The 17,911-nt window shown below is 47.6% G+C and overlaps 1 protein-coding gene across 2 annotated transcripts in view; it reads right to left on the reverse strand.

The window, feature by feature from the left end:
• Positions 1–17,911, reverse strand: part of LOC139057284 (scavenger receptor class B member 1-like) — a 93,868-nt gene that overhangs the window by 64,939 nt on the left and 11,018 nt on the right. The window contains exon 2 of one of the 2 annotated variants that reach the window (XM_070535202.1): positions 15,752–15,940. The gene's annotated coding sequence lies outside the window, so the exon portion shown is untranslated. Of the gene's footprint in view, positions 1–3,726; positions 3,874–15,751; positions 15,941–17,911 lie in introns of those variants that run through there. The other variant, XM_070535204.1, reaches the window with a different exon arrangement.

Consider the following 17,911-nt stretch of genomic DNA (forward strand, 5'->3'; position numbering starts at 1 on the left):
CTGCCTTGCGTACATTTTTTTAATAAATGAAAAAGCCGCCGTTGTCATAACCTCTGATGATGTGAAAACTCATTAATTTTGCTTACAATACAAACGCAGCAGCGAAGAGTGCAAAATGTCCCAAAATGTTTTTTAATGTCCCCGCCTATATCATTTCAAATATTTTTTTTCTTTACATGATGGCCCAAAACACAAATAGCAACACCTTTCGAAAGCGATGCGAATTCTATGAGCATGCTCTAAGAACAAAATACTGCCATGTCCCCAAACGGCGGGCCAAAATGCGGCGATACGCATGCCTGTCGACCGCCATTGCATATGGCCGCTCAATAGCGTAATTTACGCGCCTTGTCGCACCACAAATTACGGCGGAAAATATCTGCGATCACGACCCAGCGCAACGTCACGCAACGTCACGCAACGTCACGCAACGTCACGCAACGTCAAATTGACGTTTACGAAACGGCCCTTCCAGTGGCTCCCCTCACGAGATATTCCTTCAGCCAATGAGGAGGCTGACATGGCGGCTATCATGGACCACCACCACATATTCGAGAAATTGAAGCTGCATTGCACGGGCTGCTACCACTCACTTTCCTCTTAAAGTGCTAAAGTCGCAATGAACATCTGCCAATGACCCCAAAAAGGTATCAGTTGATAAAATTTCCAGCTCCACGTCGTGTCTCGTCATCTTGATAAAAACGCAAAACTGCATTTTCCAAAACTTTCGTTTCCCAGCACAAATTTCAAAACACGCGATGGCTCGATAGTGAATCACAGAGTCAACATGGTGAATAATTGCGACCGTACGGCCGTCATGCCTTTCTAGAATAGAGCTCTACAGAGAGAGAGAGAGAGAGAAAGGCAAAGGAAAGACAGGGAGGTTAACCAGAGATTATCTCCGGTTGGCTACCCTGTACTGGGGGAGGGTAACGGGGAAGCGATAGGTGAGAGGGAGAAGGATTAAAAAAAAAACTACACACACACGCACGTACACGCAAACTGTTTCTGTGGGCACTGTCACGCAGCCCGCAAAGGCGTTCCTACTGTAATGCAGTGCACCGTACAATCCTGAGTCACACAGTGAAGTCACAATCTGGCAGAAAGTCCAGTGTCTTTTAAATACCGCAGCAGCGCCTTCATAGCCGATCGCGCTGATGTTCGCGTAGGCCAGTGTCCAAGGATCTTGTTTTCTGACAGTGGGCGCTTGTCCAGTTTGTCTAGGGTGGCTGAGAGGACTGCTCTTTGCGGGTTGAAACGAGGGCACTCACAAAGAAGGTGCGCGATTGTTTCATTGCACCCGCAGAAGTCACAAAGTGGGTTGTCGGACATTCCGATAAGAAAGGAGTACGCATTGGAAAATGCTACTCCAAGCCAAGCTCTACAGGCGCAACTAAATATGCACAACCTAGCGCAGCGTGCGCAAGCATGGTGACCAGCCGCGTCAAAGTGCGTAGCAAATAAAAACACACATAAACGAATAAAAACGCACGCAAACCTAAATACATGTGACATTGAGAAAGCATGAAATAACCGCGAGTTTCCAGGCTTCTTATACATGTATGTGTTGCAGCCCTGGTAAGACTTACAGCCGTTGACGTTGTTATACAGGACGTTTTTAACTTGGTTATGGCACCTTTCGCTGAGGTGGCCACACTGCAGCTGCATGTTACGAAACGGCGTGCTCGGTGTACAACCGAGCCATTGCAGCAGGTGTGTGTATGCCTCTGGGCGAAAGAAAACCGAAGTCAGCTGCTTGCAGATTGCGCACCGTTTTCTTTTTCAAATCTTAGGCAGCATAGATTTGGCTCGGAGGAAACGAAACAGCTGGGTTACACTAGTTTATTGGTGATTTCTTGCAATGTGTTTTTGACCAGCTTTAAGCTTATCAGAAGTTGTTTAATTAACAGATAACATTTTAGCATTCGTCATAGCTCTTTACTCGTGCCCAGACGACTTGTTTTATTCGGTACGCTAGGGGGGTTTGTTCCGCAGACTCCTGAAAATTTATTTTCTCTGTTTCCTGGTGAATTTGAGATTGGCGTCTTCTGTCATCACTGAGCTTGTGGGAAGTATTTCTAAGGCAGTAATGAGTAAACAAAACGGGTACGCTCTAGCAGTGCTTTTCGCACAACTACAATTTTGCATAACGATGATAATGGCATACAATGAAACGTTCTGGAATTTTCCGAACAGTACCCGACGCTCCACGGCTACCTCTGCCCGCTCTGCAACGTACCCGACATCCTGGCACACTTGCTCCTGGAATGTCCGGGGCAGGAAGGCAGCGAAATGCAACCGGAAACAGATGCGAAACGAGCACAAAAAGCAAACGAAGACCACCTATTCGAAACGTATGAGGCCAAGCTCTCCCTCGGCGACCTGGAAGACCAGCGACAACTCGTCGCCAGGGCCAAGAGGGCAGTCGAAACCAGAGGGTTCTTTGACTAAGGAGCCTTCCCACTCCAGGGTGATACCGGGCCTCGCTCGGGACAGTGTTTTGAATAATAAACGTTTCTTTCTCTCTTTCTCTCTTCCGCCATTTAAGGGACTTGGCTCGCCGGCGAGGATCGGGAGATGCAGCTAGCGCTCCTCGACCAGGCACGGCGGACCGCTAAAGCGAGTGGGGCCCTGGACTAGGGGCTCCACCCACTCGCTTTCCGCACTTCTTTTTTTATAAATAAGCGTGTTGAATTATATAGGCTACTACATGCTAAAATTACGGCGAAACTGAATAATAAAATGCGGTTTATTTAGATAAGTGCACCACGAGATAAATAAATTTACCTTATAACGCCATCTGGCTGAAAAGACGCACGGACGGTCCCGACCAGCACGTTATTCATTTAGTGAACCATGTATTTGTGGAGGCGCATAGCTCTACATGCTCTCAACCTACTACAACGCACTTGGACATCACGTGAACACTTTGGATGTGCTGGATAATATTATATTATATATATACACACCTGGCGTTTCAGTGGACACTGAAATATCTTTTGTCTTTAATTGCCTAACAACTCACAATTAACTAAAAGTTAATTCGTGAATTTTATTACTTGAATTACGCATTTCAATTATCTGTGCAAGTAATGTCCACCTCTTCGAGTAAGCCAGTTCTTGGACTAAAATTATGCTATCTGCCACAGACAAGTCTTACAATTTTTTGAAAAGGTTCGCTGAAGCACCCTGCAGATAAAAAAAAAGTACGAAAGCGCTTCTACCCGCGAGGCAATTCTAAGGCATGTCTCAAGTACACACTGCCAGCTCTCATATAGAGCTTAACATTTTCATATTCGCAATTAAGAGCTCTCCAGGAAAGACAACGTTTTCGTTTATTCGTCAGTCAACCAGGCGTCAATAGTCACGGGCAGCACACTGCATGCATGTTGAGCAGGCGTCGGAGTCAGTGCATGGGTCAATTCACAGGCTATGAGCCACTCCTACAAGCAACAGTAACATTATCGTACGCAATAGCTTCCAAGTGTACACATACTGAATAGCAGCCAGCACAAGAATATATCGAAGACTGCCACGACTTACAAGGTACGTTGCATCTAGCCGGCATTATCACTGCGTGCGTTTCGACTCGTTGCTACATTTTTCAGCTCATGGTCACAAGCCACACGCTGTCACTGCAATAGCAACATGTGGATGCCGTTGCCAAAGTGAACGACGCTAACAGGCAACGACAGCAGAATTAAGAAACACAAATGCCATACTCACAAATTACACGTGAAAACGATGCTCTCCGAAGAGGCACTGGACGTAGAAAATAGATGAGCTGAGTGGCAGGTTATGTCCTCGTATTCCAGTGGCCCTCAGTTGGTGTGCGTGGTTAAACTTTTCCTCTGATCCTCCCTACTCAGCCGGCATAGCACGCACAATTTCGGCCGCGCACAGATACGGCAAGAAAGGCGAGGGTGACATTTTCCCTCCCATCCAAGCAGGTAGCGGTCAAAAGCCCAGCGCCGGAGAGGAGCTTACAGGGTGGAAAGCTGTAGGGCTTGCCACGGGACAGCGCTGTCACGAAAGCACCGGCGACGCGAAGAGCCGGTGGAAAGGGAGGACAAATGAGAGAGAAGGTGCTTGTGACGCACTTGCGATCAGCGAACGCGCTTTCTAGCCCGTAGTACACGAACTATTCCGGCGACGCTGAATTGGCATGTGTGTCTTCTTCTCCCCCTTTTTAGCTTATTATTTCTCGATCGCTGTTTCTTGTAAGGTAGGCGCAGAGGAAAGCCCCGGCGACAATCGTCGCCGCCTCAAGGTCGAGGTGTTGCGCCGTTGCCTCAAGAGCCGCCCTCGCGGAACGGTGCGGCGATGCGACGCTTGCTTCTATATAACAAGAACCTGCACAGTCGAAGTAAGCGTATATGTCGTCTATTTACATTTGCTTCGTGTAAAGTTTGATTCTAGTGGCAGCGGCGGCCCGCTACAGCATATGGCGTATAGCCAAAGCAGGAATCATCTGGTTCGCAATATAGAGAGCGTTGCGTCCTCGAGCCTGCGCTGCGAGCACCAGAGAGCTCATTGTAAGGTCGCTTACGTGAGCCCGATGTGATGTCCGTTTTTACAGAAGCCTTTTCAGGTGCCACAAGCGCGAAGAGAACCGGACACTCACAGGATACTTTCGATCTCTAAACTATACAAAACGGCGCCTGCACCATGGTTTAGGCATGTCAGGTTGACATGGTTTCAATTGGCTATTCGCGAAACCAAAAGAAGGAAAGGGCACGTGCCTAGGTGCCCCCCACCTTTCCCGGCCTGGTTACGCACACGCACTCGCATCACTTGTCCCGCGTGAGTTCGAGCATATAATCGAATAATAGTAGTTCATCGTAATTGCATCGCCGAGCAACATAGAGACTAAAATACAAAGTGTTCACTAAACTGGTGGCATCGAGGATTACAACCTGAATTTTAAGAGGGGTCAGATTCGATGGGTTTAAACTTGCAGCCTTTGATTAGTGGCGGAAGCTTTGTCCCCGGCATGTTGTTATTTCCGGCATATCAGTTGTTTCGACGTATCTCAGGTGAACGGAAATGCATGTTTTTGTCTAGTCGCCGTTGAAGCCACAAACAATGCAAGAAAAAAAAAACGGACGTCTCGGAATAGACTGGTGCTCTGTTGAGTACATTATATGCGTACGGAAGGACGCCACGAGGTGAATATTAATCCGCGTCGTACGTGGCGATACAAGCTAGGGCACAAACCGGTTCACAACATGCCGCTGACGTCAAGTGAAAGAAGGAAAGTTGGCTGTCCCATCCATGGTAAAAAACTGATGATAAACAAAAAGGACAAGCTAAGAATAAAAGCAGCAGCTAAGTCTGACAACAGGCGGATTTACCTTTTACCACTTTCTTTTCTTTCAGACGGCGCAAGCACACCCAGTTTCAGTAAATTTGCCGAAGATGCCGGTTAATTTGTCTAGAACCGAAAGCCGCATATTCCAGCCACGTGATCGGTGACGCACTGAAAGGGGTGCGGTGTGGCAACAGCACAGTGGAATTCCCTGCGGAGATTTCGAATCAGACATGCGTGACCGCGCTGAGTTTTCTGAGGCGCTCAGAATGTTATTTGCGCGTTGTACCTAACTTTGCGTGTGTTCACCCCGGAGCTCAGGATCGTCTTCGTATCTTGGCTTCGGAGCGCGTGCCTCCATCTTTGCTTTCTCCGAACACGGACTTTATTTCTATTTTATTTTCCTGCCATGTTTACTCGTTTTCACGTACACTCCCACGACGCGTGTACTTGAGTGCGGGTTTAGAGTACATATATCGCTACAGCAAACGAAAAGTGCAGGCTATTATACGATGAGTCATACTCGTCAGAACCGCGATTAGGGACTTTTTCTCTCCTTCTATTTATTTCCCGGTGCCGCGCCATTCTTTTGGCGTTGTGCGCTAACGACATCCCGACCGTCCGAGCGACTCAAACGTGCGCAGCCCGATCGCTTCCACAAATGCACGACGCTCGCGACGAGAGGCCCTGTCGTGGGAACAGTTTTCCTGCTATGACTGGTCTTCTTGCGAGGAAAGCAAAGTGAGGTATACGAGTTTATTTAGCTAGCTGTCACGGCAATATTCCGAGTGACAGCGAATTTCCTCCATGGAAAACACGTGATCACGTGAGTTCCTTGCACTGCGCATAGTGGTACGGTTGCGATGCACGAACTGGCATCGCCTGCACAGGCGACAGACCAGAATTCTAAACTGTCGTATAATTGTCGGTTGTATCGATTAGGGTTCGAAAGGAAAGTGATGCCCACTCATTCATTCAAGAAACGTAGATGCCAGCGCATTGATGAGTATGTATGGATGAGTTCCTGTTTTGTGGGTTTTAATATTGACGCCATTCTTCTCCGCAAACACCCACAAAAGAGGAACTCCTTTCAGTATGATTGTGGAAGACACTGGAACCTAGCATACAGTATTGTATGGCTATGTACCTCCAATATGCATGGTGTGACGCAGGACTGTACGGTGACACTGCGTAAGACTAGGAACGCCTTTGCGGGCTGCGTGACAGTGCCCACAGAAATAGTTCGTGCGTACGTGCGTGTGTGTGCTTAGGTTTTTTTTCCCTCTTTTTTTATCCTTCTCTCTTTCTCACCTATTGCATCCCCTTGCCACTCCCCCAGTACAGGGTAGCCAACCGGAGATAATCTCTGGTTAACCTCCCTGTCCTTCCTTTGCCCCTCTCTCTCTCTCTCTCTCTCTCTCTCTCTCTCTCTCTCTCTCTCTCTCTCTGTACCTCCAAAAACATTTGGTTAACATTGAGGTCAAGTATCCTTTCCTGATCCCAAATTCTGAAGAAGTTGTAGCTTTGCTGATGATCAGCTAGGCTATACGTGCTTTTTCTGAGTACGTCACGGACATGTTTTACCACATCACACAGGAAGTTTCCATTATGGCAGTCGAAGAGGACATTGACTCATACGGCGTTGTAAAATTCCAGAGCGAATGAGGAACCGCATTGAACAAGTTTATTGACCTCCTGGGTTATCTACTTAGAGTATCTGTATCTGTGCTATACAATGAAAAGACCTACCTGCAAAAAGATGCTATTTGCATCGGTTCCCGGACCACCCCTGTTCTCTGTGGCCTGTTCCTGGGCAGAGGAAACCGGAAGCTGGAAGAGCCGCTAAGAAAATTAGGGGTAACTAGACGATCCAGTTACGTAGATGACTTGTCTGCCTACCTACATCAAAATTTGCTGAGAGGTGTAAGGACGAGGTGTTCAGGCTGTTCCACAATGAACACAGCGGGCTGCAGCTTAAGTTCGAACTGCCGCGTGAGGATTGCCTTCAATTTCTAAACCTGAATTTAACCTTTCCCAACCAGCACACATGCTATACGTACAAGACAAGAAATGAAAAAGGAATTTTACTATATGACTCGGGGCACTCAAAATAGTGAGGATAAGCGTTGCCTCGGCGTACCTGCTGAAGGCCACAAGGAAGTCATGGGAACACACGGTGGAAGTCGGTGTTCGGATGCAGATCGAGTGCTTGAAGAGGAGTAATATACCCGCATCATTTAATAGCTTCCGTAATGAATGCTTTGCTCCAAAAGAAGTCCTGGTGAGCAAGGTCCCAAGCAAGATGTGAGGGGCAAACCTTTCATAACCATGCCCTACATGCACACAGTATCACACCGACTGAGAAATGTAGCTGCTAGGTATGACGTACGAGTGGTCCTCATAGCACCACAAAAGCTAAAGGGATTGTGCGCAAAAGTAAGTGGAATGACCAGAGAAAGGAATACCCAAAATGCGTGCACTACAAACCACGACAGAAAATTTATTGACTGCGCGTTGGTAATAGTCTACAGGATACCTTTGCTATGTAGGGCTGATTACGTGGACCAAGCAGGCAGGTGCGTAAATGATAGACTGCGCGAACATCGTTACAACTGCAGTTTGATACAAGCACCAGGGCATCTACCTACTCATTGCACTTCATGCAAGTGCAAGGCTATCTTCCACAAGATGCTGAACCTGTTGAAAAGTAGGAGCCGAAGAAAAAGCGAAATCGTGGAAGCATACGACATCGGGATAGACCCACAGAGCTCATGCGGCAGCGCGCCGTCTATTTCAATCAGCAATAAAAATATTAGCATAATCACCGACAACAGAGGCCATACGTATACAGGGAAAAGCATCCCTGCGCATGCGTGTAGGCTACATGTAGGTTTCGCTTGCTGAAAAATAAACCAGGTGATAGTCCGCGCTCAGGTGTCGTGTGTTGTTTTCTCCCTTAACTCCTGTCCTTTCGTCACTCTGCGCAACAGTGTTAATTAAGTGGTTATGATGCTCTGGTCTCTGATGAATACTTTTCGAATGCATTTGAATAACCTACATATTCCGTCAGCGCAAAGTGCAGTGCAAGTGCTCGAGCTCTCAATTCAGTGCTTGCATGTCTTGAGTAAGCATTATGGCTTACCCGCAGCGTTCTATTCGCACTGAAGAAAAAAAAAAAGCCACGGTTAACCTTACCGATATACTGCCACGTACTGCAACGTACTGCTAACAACCACTGACCTCTTGGTCTTCCCAGGTGACTTCAACGCGCATCACGAGCTATGGGGAAACATCAAGATTAGCTTCGGACAGCAGAATGATGGCAGCGAAATGTACCGGTGGGGCACTTGCTTGGACTTAACTGATTTCAAGAAGCTTTGCTGCGTACACGCACACTGCTCACTCTCTCCCGCTTTCCTCTTTCTATTATCTTTCTCTTCCACCCGTGCAGGGTAGCAAACCGGACGCTCGTATGGCTAACCTCCCTGCCATTCTTCTCCTTGCGTTCTCTCTTTCCCCTTCACCAAGTGTAGGGTAACCAACCGGGCGCGTCCCTGGTTAACTTCCCCACCTCTCCCTCTTCGTTTCTCTCTCCCTGAAGATATGCGAAATCTTGCCCTTAGCCGAAATTTCCTTTAACTTCACTATAGACCACGCGTCCTGGCGAAGTTGATGTTGTCTTTGCGAAGTAATGTTGATATGTGACTAGTAAAAGTGCGAACTGGATATGAATAGTGAAGAGAAAGATGCAAGCGTTCTGCCCGCACCTTTACGTATTTTCCCACGATGACTGTGCGCATGCATTAGAATAATCGACGAAGTATACCAAGCAAAGAAGCCAATCACGGCCGACCCTAAAGATATTTTTCTTCCAATGCTGTTCACTATGTAAGAATTGGTGCCTTTTCATCTTCATCTCATAGGCGTCAACTCAACTATACTGTGTAACCAGTAATATTCGGCGCTCATACATTTATATTGTCAATGACGCTTTCGCGAAAGGTCCGTTTAACTGATTAATGGTGCCGTGTGAAGAAAGAAGGAAGCGCGAGAAAACGGCGACTAAATGATCGCCTATACGTGAGCACGCGAACAAGGTTCACAACAAAAAAAAGATTTTTTTTTTTTAAAGCCCTGACATTGCAATCACAAACGACATAGCAAGCATGGCCTGGGTTAGCACATCTGCAACCCAACACAATGGCTATCACACATGTCAGCTTCCTGGGGGTGCAACCTTGCACGCTGAGCTCTTAGCTATATGGGGAGCGGTCAACACCATTCCCATTGACATGGGAGACATTGTATATAGAGCAGAGTGTGCGAAATAATTATCGGATCCTTACTGACTCGTACGAAGCAGTGACGGAATTCACGGGACCTACGACAGATGATGCGGTGGCCAACGACACCAGAAAAAAGCTAAAGAGAATACAGGACAATAAGACAAATGTAGAAGTCCTATGGACACCGGGACAGCGGGTGGGCTTGATTACGCGTACAGCTCCCCACAGTCCATTTCCTCGCCAAACCCCGCGGCCCAAAATCCATACCTAAATATATTGGCCGAAGGCTCTCCTAGCAGAGCACTGATGCATTACATTCGTACTAAAATAAAAGCAGACAGTAAACGAAGATTATTAGAAGCTACACCAGTACATGTGTTTGACGACAAGGGCGGGCACGGAAGAGGTTTTTTTGAATAAGGTTATGGGCAACGCTGCATACACACCACACATACTTGAGAAATGGCACCAACCCAGACAAGCTACGATTGCGAAGACTTATACCCGATGCACACATTGCCAGGAGTCATGCAGAGCAGACTTGCAACACCCCATTGGAGCTGTGCAGCTTTTTCACAAGGGACATCCAACATTCAGCATTTACTACACGGAGACATTAGAACACTAGGAATTGCAACACAAATTGACCCTGAAACACAGAAAGCCATTGCGACATATGGCAGACAAAGTGGCCTGTTTCGAGTAGTGTAGAAGGGGTCGATCAGCCGTTGTGAGAGCGGCGGAACTGAACATGCACCTGAGCCTGCATAAAGCGGAAGATCCAAGACTGAGATGTGCTTCAGCCAACAATCTGAGAACCCACATTCCCTTCCCTACTAATCCCCATCAGCGGCCTAGAGCCGTCCCCTTCCTTAAAATAAAGGCTTTATTCATTCATTCATTAAAGCCCTGTATTGCCGCGCATGCGACTGCACACGCATGTTAGAGCCCACAGCGGTCATCTTCAGACATGAAGATGATTGCACTCGCGTCATTGACGAAGCAGCCAGCAGAGCACGTGAAAGCGACCCTTGCACAAGCAAAAGCCATCCGTCTCCCTGTCACAAACGGAGTTGGCGTTTCCTGGGAATGTCAGCACGCGTGGGCAGGCGATTGCAATATATTGTTAACTTTCTTCATTAATCAGATTGTTCTTGTTACTAATTTCGACGCGTTCTTTCTCCAGATTTCACAACTTTCCTGTCTTTCTTTTTGTAATTTTGTCATATAAATCCCCGTTTCAAGCAATAAATTCAAATTGGCATGTATAGTAAGCGCTTGTCACCGTCTCCTTCTCGTCTTTTCGTCTTGTTTCGCGCTGCACCCCTTATCAGAAGGGAAAACCAACTAGCCCAATCCGCCACCCTTCCGAGCTAAATGTAACGGAGTTTTTTTTTTTTTCAGGAAACGTTTTATTATGAAAACGACGTTAACCATCCTGAGTCAACTAACACATAAGGCGTGGTTTCGTACTTATTCGTAAGTTTCGTCCAGCAAATTCTCAGTTATTCGGTATCGGCTACATACTAACCTTATCTATACACATGTAGCCGCTGGCTTTGTTTGTTAGCGGGATCATTCCCATCTGCACGCAATCCGATGACATGACCGCATTATCGCTTTGTTCGACACGCAGCGCTCCACATGTGCGCTCTGGAATGGAGCGGCGTAATCCGTATTGCATAAAGGCAAATGAATGTAGCAGCTGACTACATGCTTTCCTATAGATTAAAGGCGTCCACAGTTGACGCGCACAGTTTCTTCTTATCATTAATTGCTTCATAATGGCGCCGGTATACTGGGTCTGAAAGGTTCTATAGACTTTACGTGTATACGCCCGCGTAGTCCCTTATATCCAGCACAGAAGTTATATCCTGCAATTCGCAGATTCAAAGAAGCTTTATTAGTTCGATCTTATTAATTACAGTAATCGCATAAATGGACCTATAGCGATGACACAAATTAAAAGTTCTTCGCAAATGGTTCATGTTTACATTTGGCGTTCTCCCCGTGTGACCAAAATAAGTCCAGCACCACTGGCGTGTGCGACGTTGATGTTGGAGAAGCGACGTACAGGGTGCATTAGAGCCTGTAGCTGCAGCTGTAGCTGTGTAAATTCAAAACTTCTTGAGGTTTTTGTATTATCCGTCGGGTCAGTAAACACACTTCGCAACGAGAAAAATGATGCCACGTGACGGTGTTGCTATAGCGACAGTTAACTGTTGATGTCATGTCATTTCGACGTTCTTGTAACTTGGCTGATACTTTGGAAGCAAGGCCTCCATCCTGCAAACCTGAAAGTGTCACTCGACCAAGTCGATTTCAGCTACGAACTGCGCTAGGCTGCATTGAAATGTATTATTGTATTGTCATTATCGGCACGTAAAGGGGCAGCAAGCGCACAAGGACGCTCGGTGAAAAATTACGCATGCGTAACATGCATAGCAACCAAGTGCTTCGTTCGTGATTTCATCGATAAAGGAAAGTTGCAAACACTCGACCGCGTAAAGGTCGAACGAAGCGGGTAAACATGGTTGTGTCAGATGTGGACGCGCATCGGTGAGGCGAGAGTTTGGAGGAAAACGAAGGCGCCGGCATTCGACAATCGACAATCGAGGACGTGGCCGTTCCAGGAATGCCGCCGGGCAAACAGCGCACGGCACAGCACACGGCATATGTGTGTAGCGCTTGCCTTCAACACAAGCACGCGGTGCACCTTGTTCGGACGCGGCCTCCTTTATGTTTCATTCGATTCTGAGCACTACGCTAGGCTCTATTTAGTTCCTGGTTAAGTCGTCGCTACAGCCCTAATGAGAATTCGACGATGCGATTTGGTATCCGCGACTCGCCGAAATCATGAGACCCTCCTCAGAAACGACTGCAGCGCTGCGTAGTAAACAACGCCATCAAACTGAAGGACGATGTGGCCCTGTATTCACAGTAATGTTGTTTTACAAGTTCGGTTAAGGTTAAGGCCGTTTTTGTCAAATCAGAGTGCAATTTCTATTGCACTGTTTTGAGAACCCTAATCGCGCTCGTCGCAGGCTTCCTGCGATTGAGTTCCACCAAGTTGGTCGCGCATTCTTTGAGAGCGTTCTGATCATCACAGAGTAGGATCACCACATATGCGTCACATGACAGCAAGGAAGAAGAAAAAGTGTAAGTACGCGAGAGCTCGCGCCGATAGACGGGCATCGAAAATACGCTGGAGACTCTTTCACGATTAGTTTTAGGCTGTCGTAGTTGTTGAAAATCATGTCTCCAGTTCGACAGTCGCCATTTGGACGACTTATATAATTAGGCAGTTGTAGAAATAGGGGACGCAAAGATAGGGGAAGCTATCAGCAATGCGTACAAACGCATGCAAGATGAGTACAGAATAACAAGTGGAGCCTCGGTTTTTTTGGGTATACCAAGTCGCTTAGGTATGCTATTTCTAAAATTCCGTAATTAAGAGTTCTGGATTAGTAGACCAAAGTGACTTGTGTAGCAAAGAATATAAAGTTTGACTACGTTTTGCTGGTATCCAAGCGTCTTGCTTACGAAGCAGAACACAAGCCACTGCATTCTTATGAAGTAAAACCTGCTAATGTTGCGAAGCACTTCCCGTCTGTGGGGTGCTTCGCTAAATAAGTACAAAAAAGAGCAACCAAAAGTAATCGTGGGAAGCTTAAAACATGTCATGATATAAGGATTGCGAATTTTTGTACGCCCTACCAGAATTGATCTGAGGTGCGAAAAAAGTTCAGACAAACATAGCTTTGTACTTGAGAAGCTTTCACGTTTCCGTCATATTTAGCGCCCGGCTGCGTATACTACCGCAACGTCACAATTCGCTTACATTTTCATGTTCGCTTTCCAATGGATGGTGAAACTGGGCACGTACGTTTCCGCGCTGTTCAGTGTATTCACACGTTGCCGATAATACTACATGCCCCCGTTCTATCTTGTTGGCGATTCGGGGGACTAATACATCAAAATCGGCGACGTTCTCCGGTGTACAGCTATTACCTTACCATGCGCTGGCATGAGCCGGCTTCATATTTCACAATTGCCAAATATGCTGTTCGCAAAGCCACATGGAGGAAGAAACCTTCTTTCTATATCCTATCGAGGAGTGACGCAACACAGCGCTTAAGCAGTATAGTGCATTATTTGACATTACAAAAGTGGCACGTATTTGACTTCGCTCAGAATCGGCTGCATTAACTCGAGCCTTCCATAAGCTGCTGCGCCTGTTTCCTGGTCTTCTACAAAGTGAAGAAACAGCATTTTGTCCCCTGCTCTTGGACGTTATTTGCGTTCGCCATTGCATACTCAGTATTGATCGGAAGGACCGGTATCGCCGATATCAACATCAGCGATGGCGAAGAAAGTAGAACACTGTCCCTCTCACTGCGCGTCATGCAAAATTTAGTGGATTGCGCTCCGCACCGTTCGAAAACAACTAGACAAACTATTTTTCGTTCGACGAGATCATAGGACCATTGCCTCGCACATGACAGCTGCAGAAGGCCACACAAGCGCTGCTGCGATTTCTGACAGCAAATGAACTGAGCAACCGTCTGAGATACAGCGCTGAGGATTTTCACTAGGTCGGCCGACATCAACACTAGACTTTCTCTCCTAATCTTAATCTTTTCCATACTACGACATGCTTCATGATGATATCGTGGTTTTGGCACGTAAAACCTTATTATAATTTAAACTCTCTCTTCGTCAAAACACCCATGGAGCGCACTGCCCCCTTCCTTTCGCGCCACAGCTCGTTACGCCAAGGTGCGTGACCGAATAGTCCAGGTTAAGTATTGCCGGAAAAGGAAAGAAACTAAATTTCATTATGGCGTTTTATGCCCCAAAACCACTTTCTGATTATGAGGCACGCCGTAGTGGGGGACTCCGGAAATTTCGACCACCTGGGGTTCTTCAACGTGCACCTAAATCTAAGTACACGGGTGCTTTCGCATTTCGCCCCCGTCGAAATGAGGCCGCGGTGGCCGGAATTCGATCCCGCGACCTCGTGCTTAGCAGCCCAGCACCATAGCCACTAAGCAAACATAGGCGGGAGCTGGCAAAAGGAAAGCGATACGCTTACCTCGTGCGCGGGCGCGCGAATCGTGTGTTGTACGCGCGTTTGATTTCGATGCGACTGGCGATTTTTCCAACTTGTGTACGTGAGCTTTTGTTCCGGGTATGAACGTCTTGTTTTCACGATCTCTGTTCGGTTAAACTAGCATCACGTCAACGGAGGCGTGCGGAAGTAAAATTGCGAACAGCATTTTTTTACCGGTGGGGCCATGTTTTGTTCTTACATCAACACTTAGTACGTGCGGAAGTAGAATCGAATTGAACCGAATCCCGTGGTTTTACGTGCCAAAACCACGATTTTATTATGAGGCACACAGTGAGGGACTCCGGATTAATTTTGACCACCAGTGGATCTTTAACGTGCCCTCAATGCACGGGACACAGGCTTTCTTGCATTTCACAATTCGCCTCCCCCCCCCCGGAAATGCGGCCTCCGCGGCCGCGATTTGATCCCGCGATATAGTGCTTACATAGCAGCGCGACACCATAGCCGCCAAGGCACCATAGTGGGCAAGTAGAATAGCATACAACAGAATTTCATCACGAGTTTGTCTACACCACCACTTCCGCAAAGGATGCCGGTAGCCGCAGTTATTATCGGACTAAACGGAAACTATATGGTTCGAAGCATATTGTAAGTACTTTTTTTTCTCGCGCTGACCCTCTCCCTCCCCTTCCCTTTTCTATTTTTCTTTCCTTTTCATTTTTTTGTTTATCTTTCTTCTTCCTCCATTAGCAATCTGGATTCTTCTAGATGAAGGGGCAGGGAGGTGCGGATAAAAAAGATTCTATAACTTTAGCAAGCTTCACCCACTTCCCTCAACAATGCGCTGGCAAAATGCACAATCCAGCATGTCTTCCATATGGCCACACTTGGCCCTTGCGCCATCATAATCATCCACATACAACCATTTTCATGCACACGAATACCCCATAGAATCGCACGTTGGTTCTCACAGTTAGAAAGAGACCACGACGGTGGCACCCAACCGCTTCCCTAAGATAGTCTCTACCGCCAGACCAGCAAACACGTGTACGCACATCTACGGGCAGTGCATTAAGCGCTCACCTATGGTGCGCCCCGTGGGAATAGAGGCGGCGGCAATGCGTGGACGGAGAGCAGAGACCGCAGTCGCAGCCGGGCCTGCGGACGGTGCAGCGTGCCGGCCGGACGGTGGACGGAAGGGAACCCCGGCGCGTCTCCGCTGTCAGGCCGTCCCGGCAATCGCGCGTGCCCGCTCAGCGTTATCGAGTTGGCCTGCGAATCGGAAGAAGGAAAAAAAAAGAAAGGAGGAAGCGGAGTGATGTACGCCGCACGAGGGACGATTCCATAAAATGGTTCACGCGCGCCCTTTTCTCCGCTGGTCGCGGTCGCCAGCAGTGTAAAGCGGCGCTGAAAGAACGCGACTGCCACTTTGAAAGGGTTCGAGAATCAACGCCCCCGGCCGTCTGGCAGATCGCGCGTGTGTACGGCGATGCTGTGCGCGGACTATCCGTCTCTATTTGGTCTTCTTTCCGACCGCGTGTCGCGCCGAGGAGGCAGCTGGCGAATGACCGCACGTTCTCTTAAGCCGCTTGTGCGAGAGAAACGAAGTCCCATAAAGGCCACGGAGGGTGATCACCGGCGCTGGGTTTCAGAAAGGGCATGCGACAATGTTCACTGATGTGTGGGGACTTCGTCTGTATGACCTTCTTAGCATAGCCGAGGTGCACGTATGGGTCTGTTTTTGTGCTCTGAGGGTTACGGTGAACAACGTACGAGAAACGCCAGCGGTACTTACATAACATCAGCAGTATTACGAGAAGCACTGCTCAAGCCACGTTTTGGCTAGGTTCAATTAAAACTGTAGAAAGAAGTGGTCGGATGAAGCGGATGGAACTCACCGAAGCAAGCAATTTATGTTCAGTGGAAATTGCTGATAAAAGAGCAAGGATGCACAAACGCTTGTGGAGGGCTGTCAAGTAGTTTAGTGAAAAAGTAATGCGTAATTTAGAAAGAAATGAAGTGCTAGCAATTGTTCATGTGTGGTGAGGACGAGGGAGAGTGTTGCTAGATACAGCTGGACCTAGCCTTGCGAGAGCTGCCGGAAACTGCTCCACCCGCGCGCAACTTATCAAGTCTCAGTAGAGTGTGGTGCAGGCCGTACGTGTAGGGAACACTAAGGCCGATTTTTGGCGAGCCTCTCGAAAACGAAGAAAAACGGCTAATTTGGCGTGAAAATTTATGAAGGCTTGTAACAGCCTTTTTTATTCTTTTTTTTATTTGCAATTTTTTATTTCACTGCGCGTGCCATTCTCTGCCACCCGTTGGCACCAAAGGCCACTAGTTATGAAGGAAGTCTGAATGCGTGTTCGAAAATATCGTTTATAAGTAGAGTGAGTGGGTGAGAAAACTTTATTTCGAATCATAATGATTCGGGTCCGGCGAGTTAGTGGGCTGGGGCATCCGACGAGGTTACGGCCCAGAGTTGGCCTTCCGGGTTCGAGCTGAGCAGCGCGGCTTGCCATCGCGCGCGGAGGCTGTCGATCGCTCGCATTGTCCTGTACTAGTCCCTGACATTCACATAGCATGTGTTCAAGCGTGGCTCTAGTGCCACACACTTTGCATCTGTCTGTTGTGTATATGTCTAAATAAATGGCGTGCATTAGTATCGGGCTCTTGTATGATTTGGTTTGTAGTTGTTGTCACTGGACAGCTTGCGATCTAGTGAGTTGGGGTGGTGGATAAGTGCATCTTTGCATCTTGTAATGGTTGGTGATGTCGTTGAACCTGGTCAATCTGTCTTACCATTCCCATAATTCGGAGGGCCCTGTCGAGGGGTCTACGTCCGTCGCAGCTCGGAAATGCAGGCCTTGAGCTACTCTCGTACACTTTTCAGCGTATTTTAAACGAACCGTTATATCTAAGAGTGTGGTGTCTCCATACTATATAGTATTTGTAGATATTATATCAGTGTATGGAGCTTCCTTTTTTGTTTTCCTTTATATTCAAAAAGGCGCACATGTAATCACCCTCTGACCAGGAGCACAGATTCAGCCGAGACGTTCTCGCGATAACCGAGCATCGCACAGCGCTGGCTCATATACGCGAGTCGTACAAGGAGCGTATCTACGAGCAACAATTTAAATAGCGCCAATGAGATGCACAAGCACAGGAAGCTTTATGCCCGTCAAACGTGGGCTATGCGGGCGCACTTCAATATGAAAACAAATTAACCATGGAAATGAG

The sequence above is a fragment of the Dermacentor albipictus genome, chromosome 3 (assembly GCF_038994185.2).
Source record: "Dermacentor albipictus isolate Rhodes 1998 colony chromosome 3, USDA_Dalb.pri_finalv2, whole genome shotgun sequence".
Lineage (NCBI taxonomy): Eukaryota > Metazoa > Arthropoda > Arachnida > Ixodida > Ixodidae > Dermacentor > Dermacentor albipictus.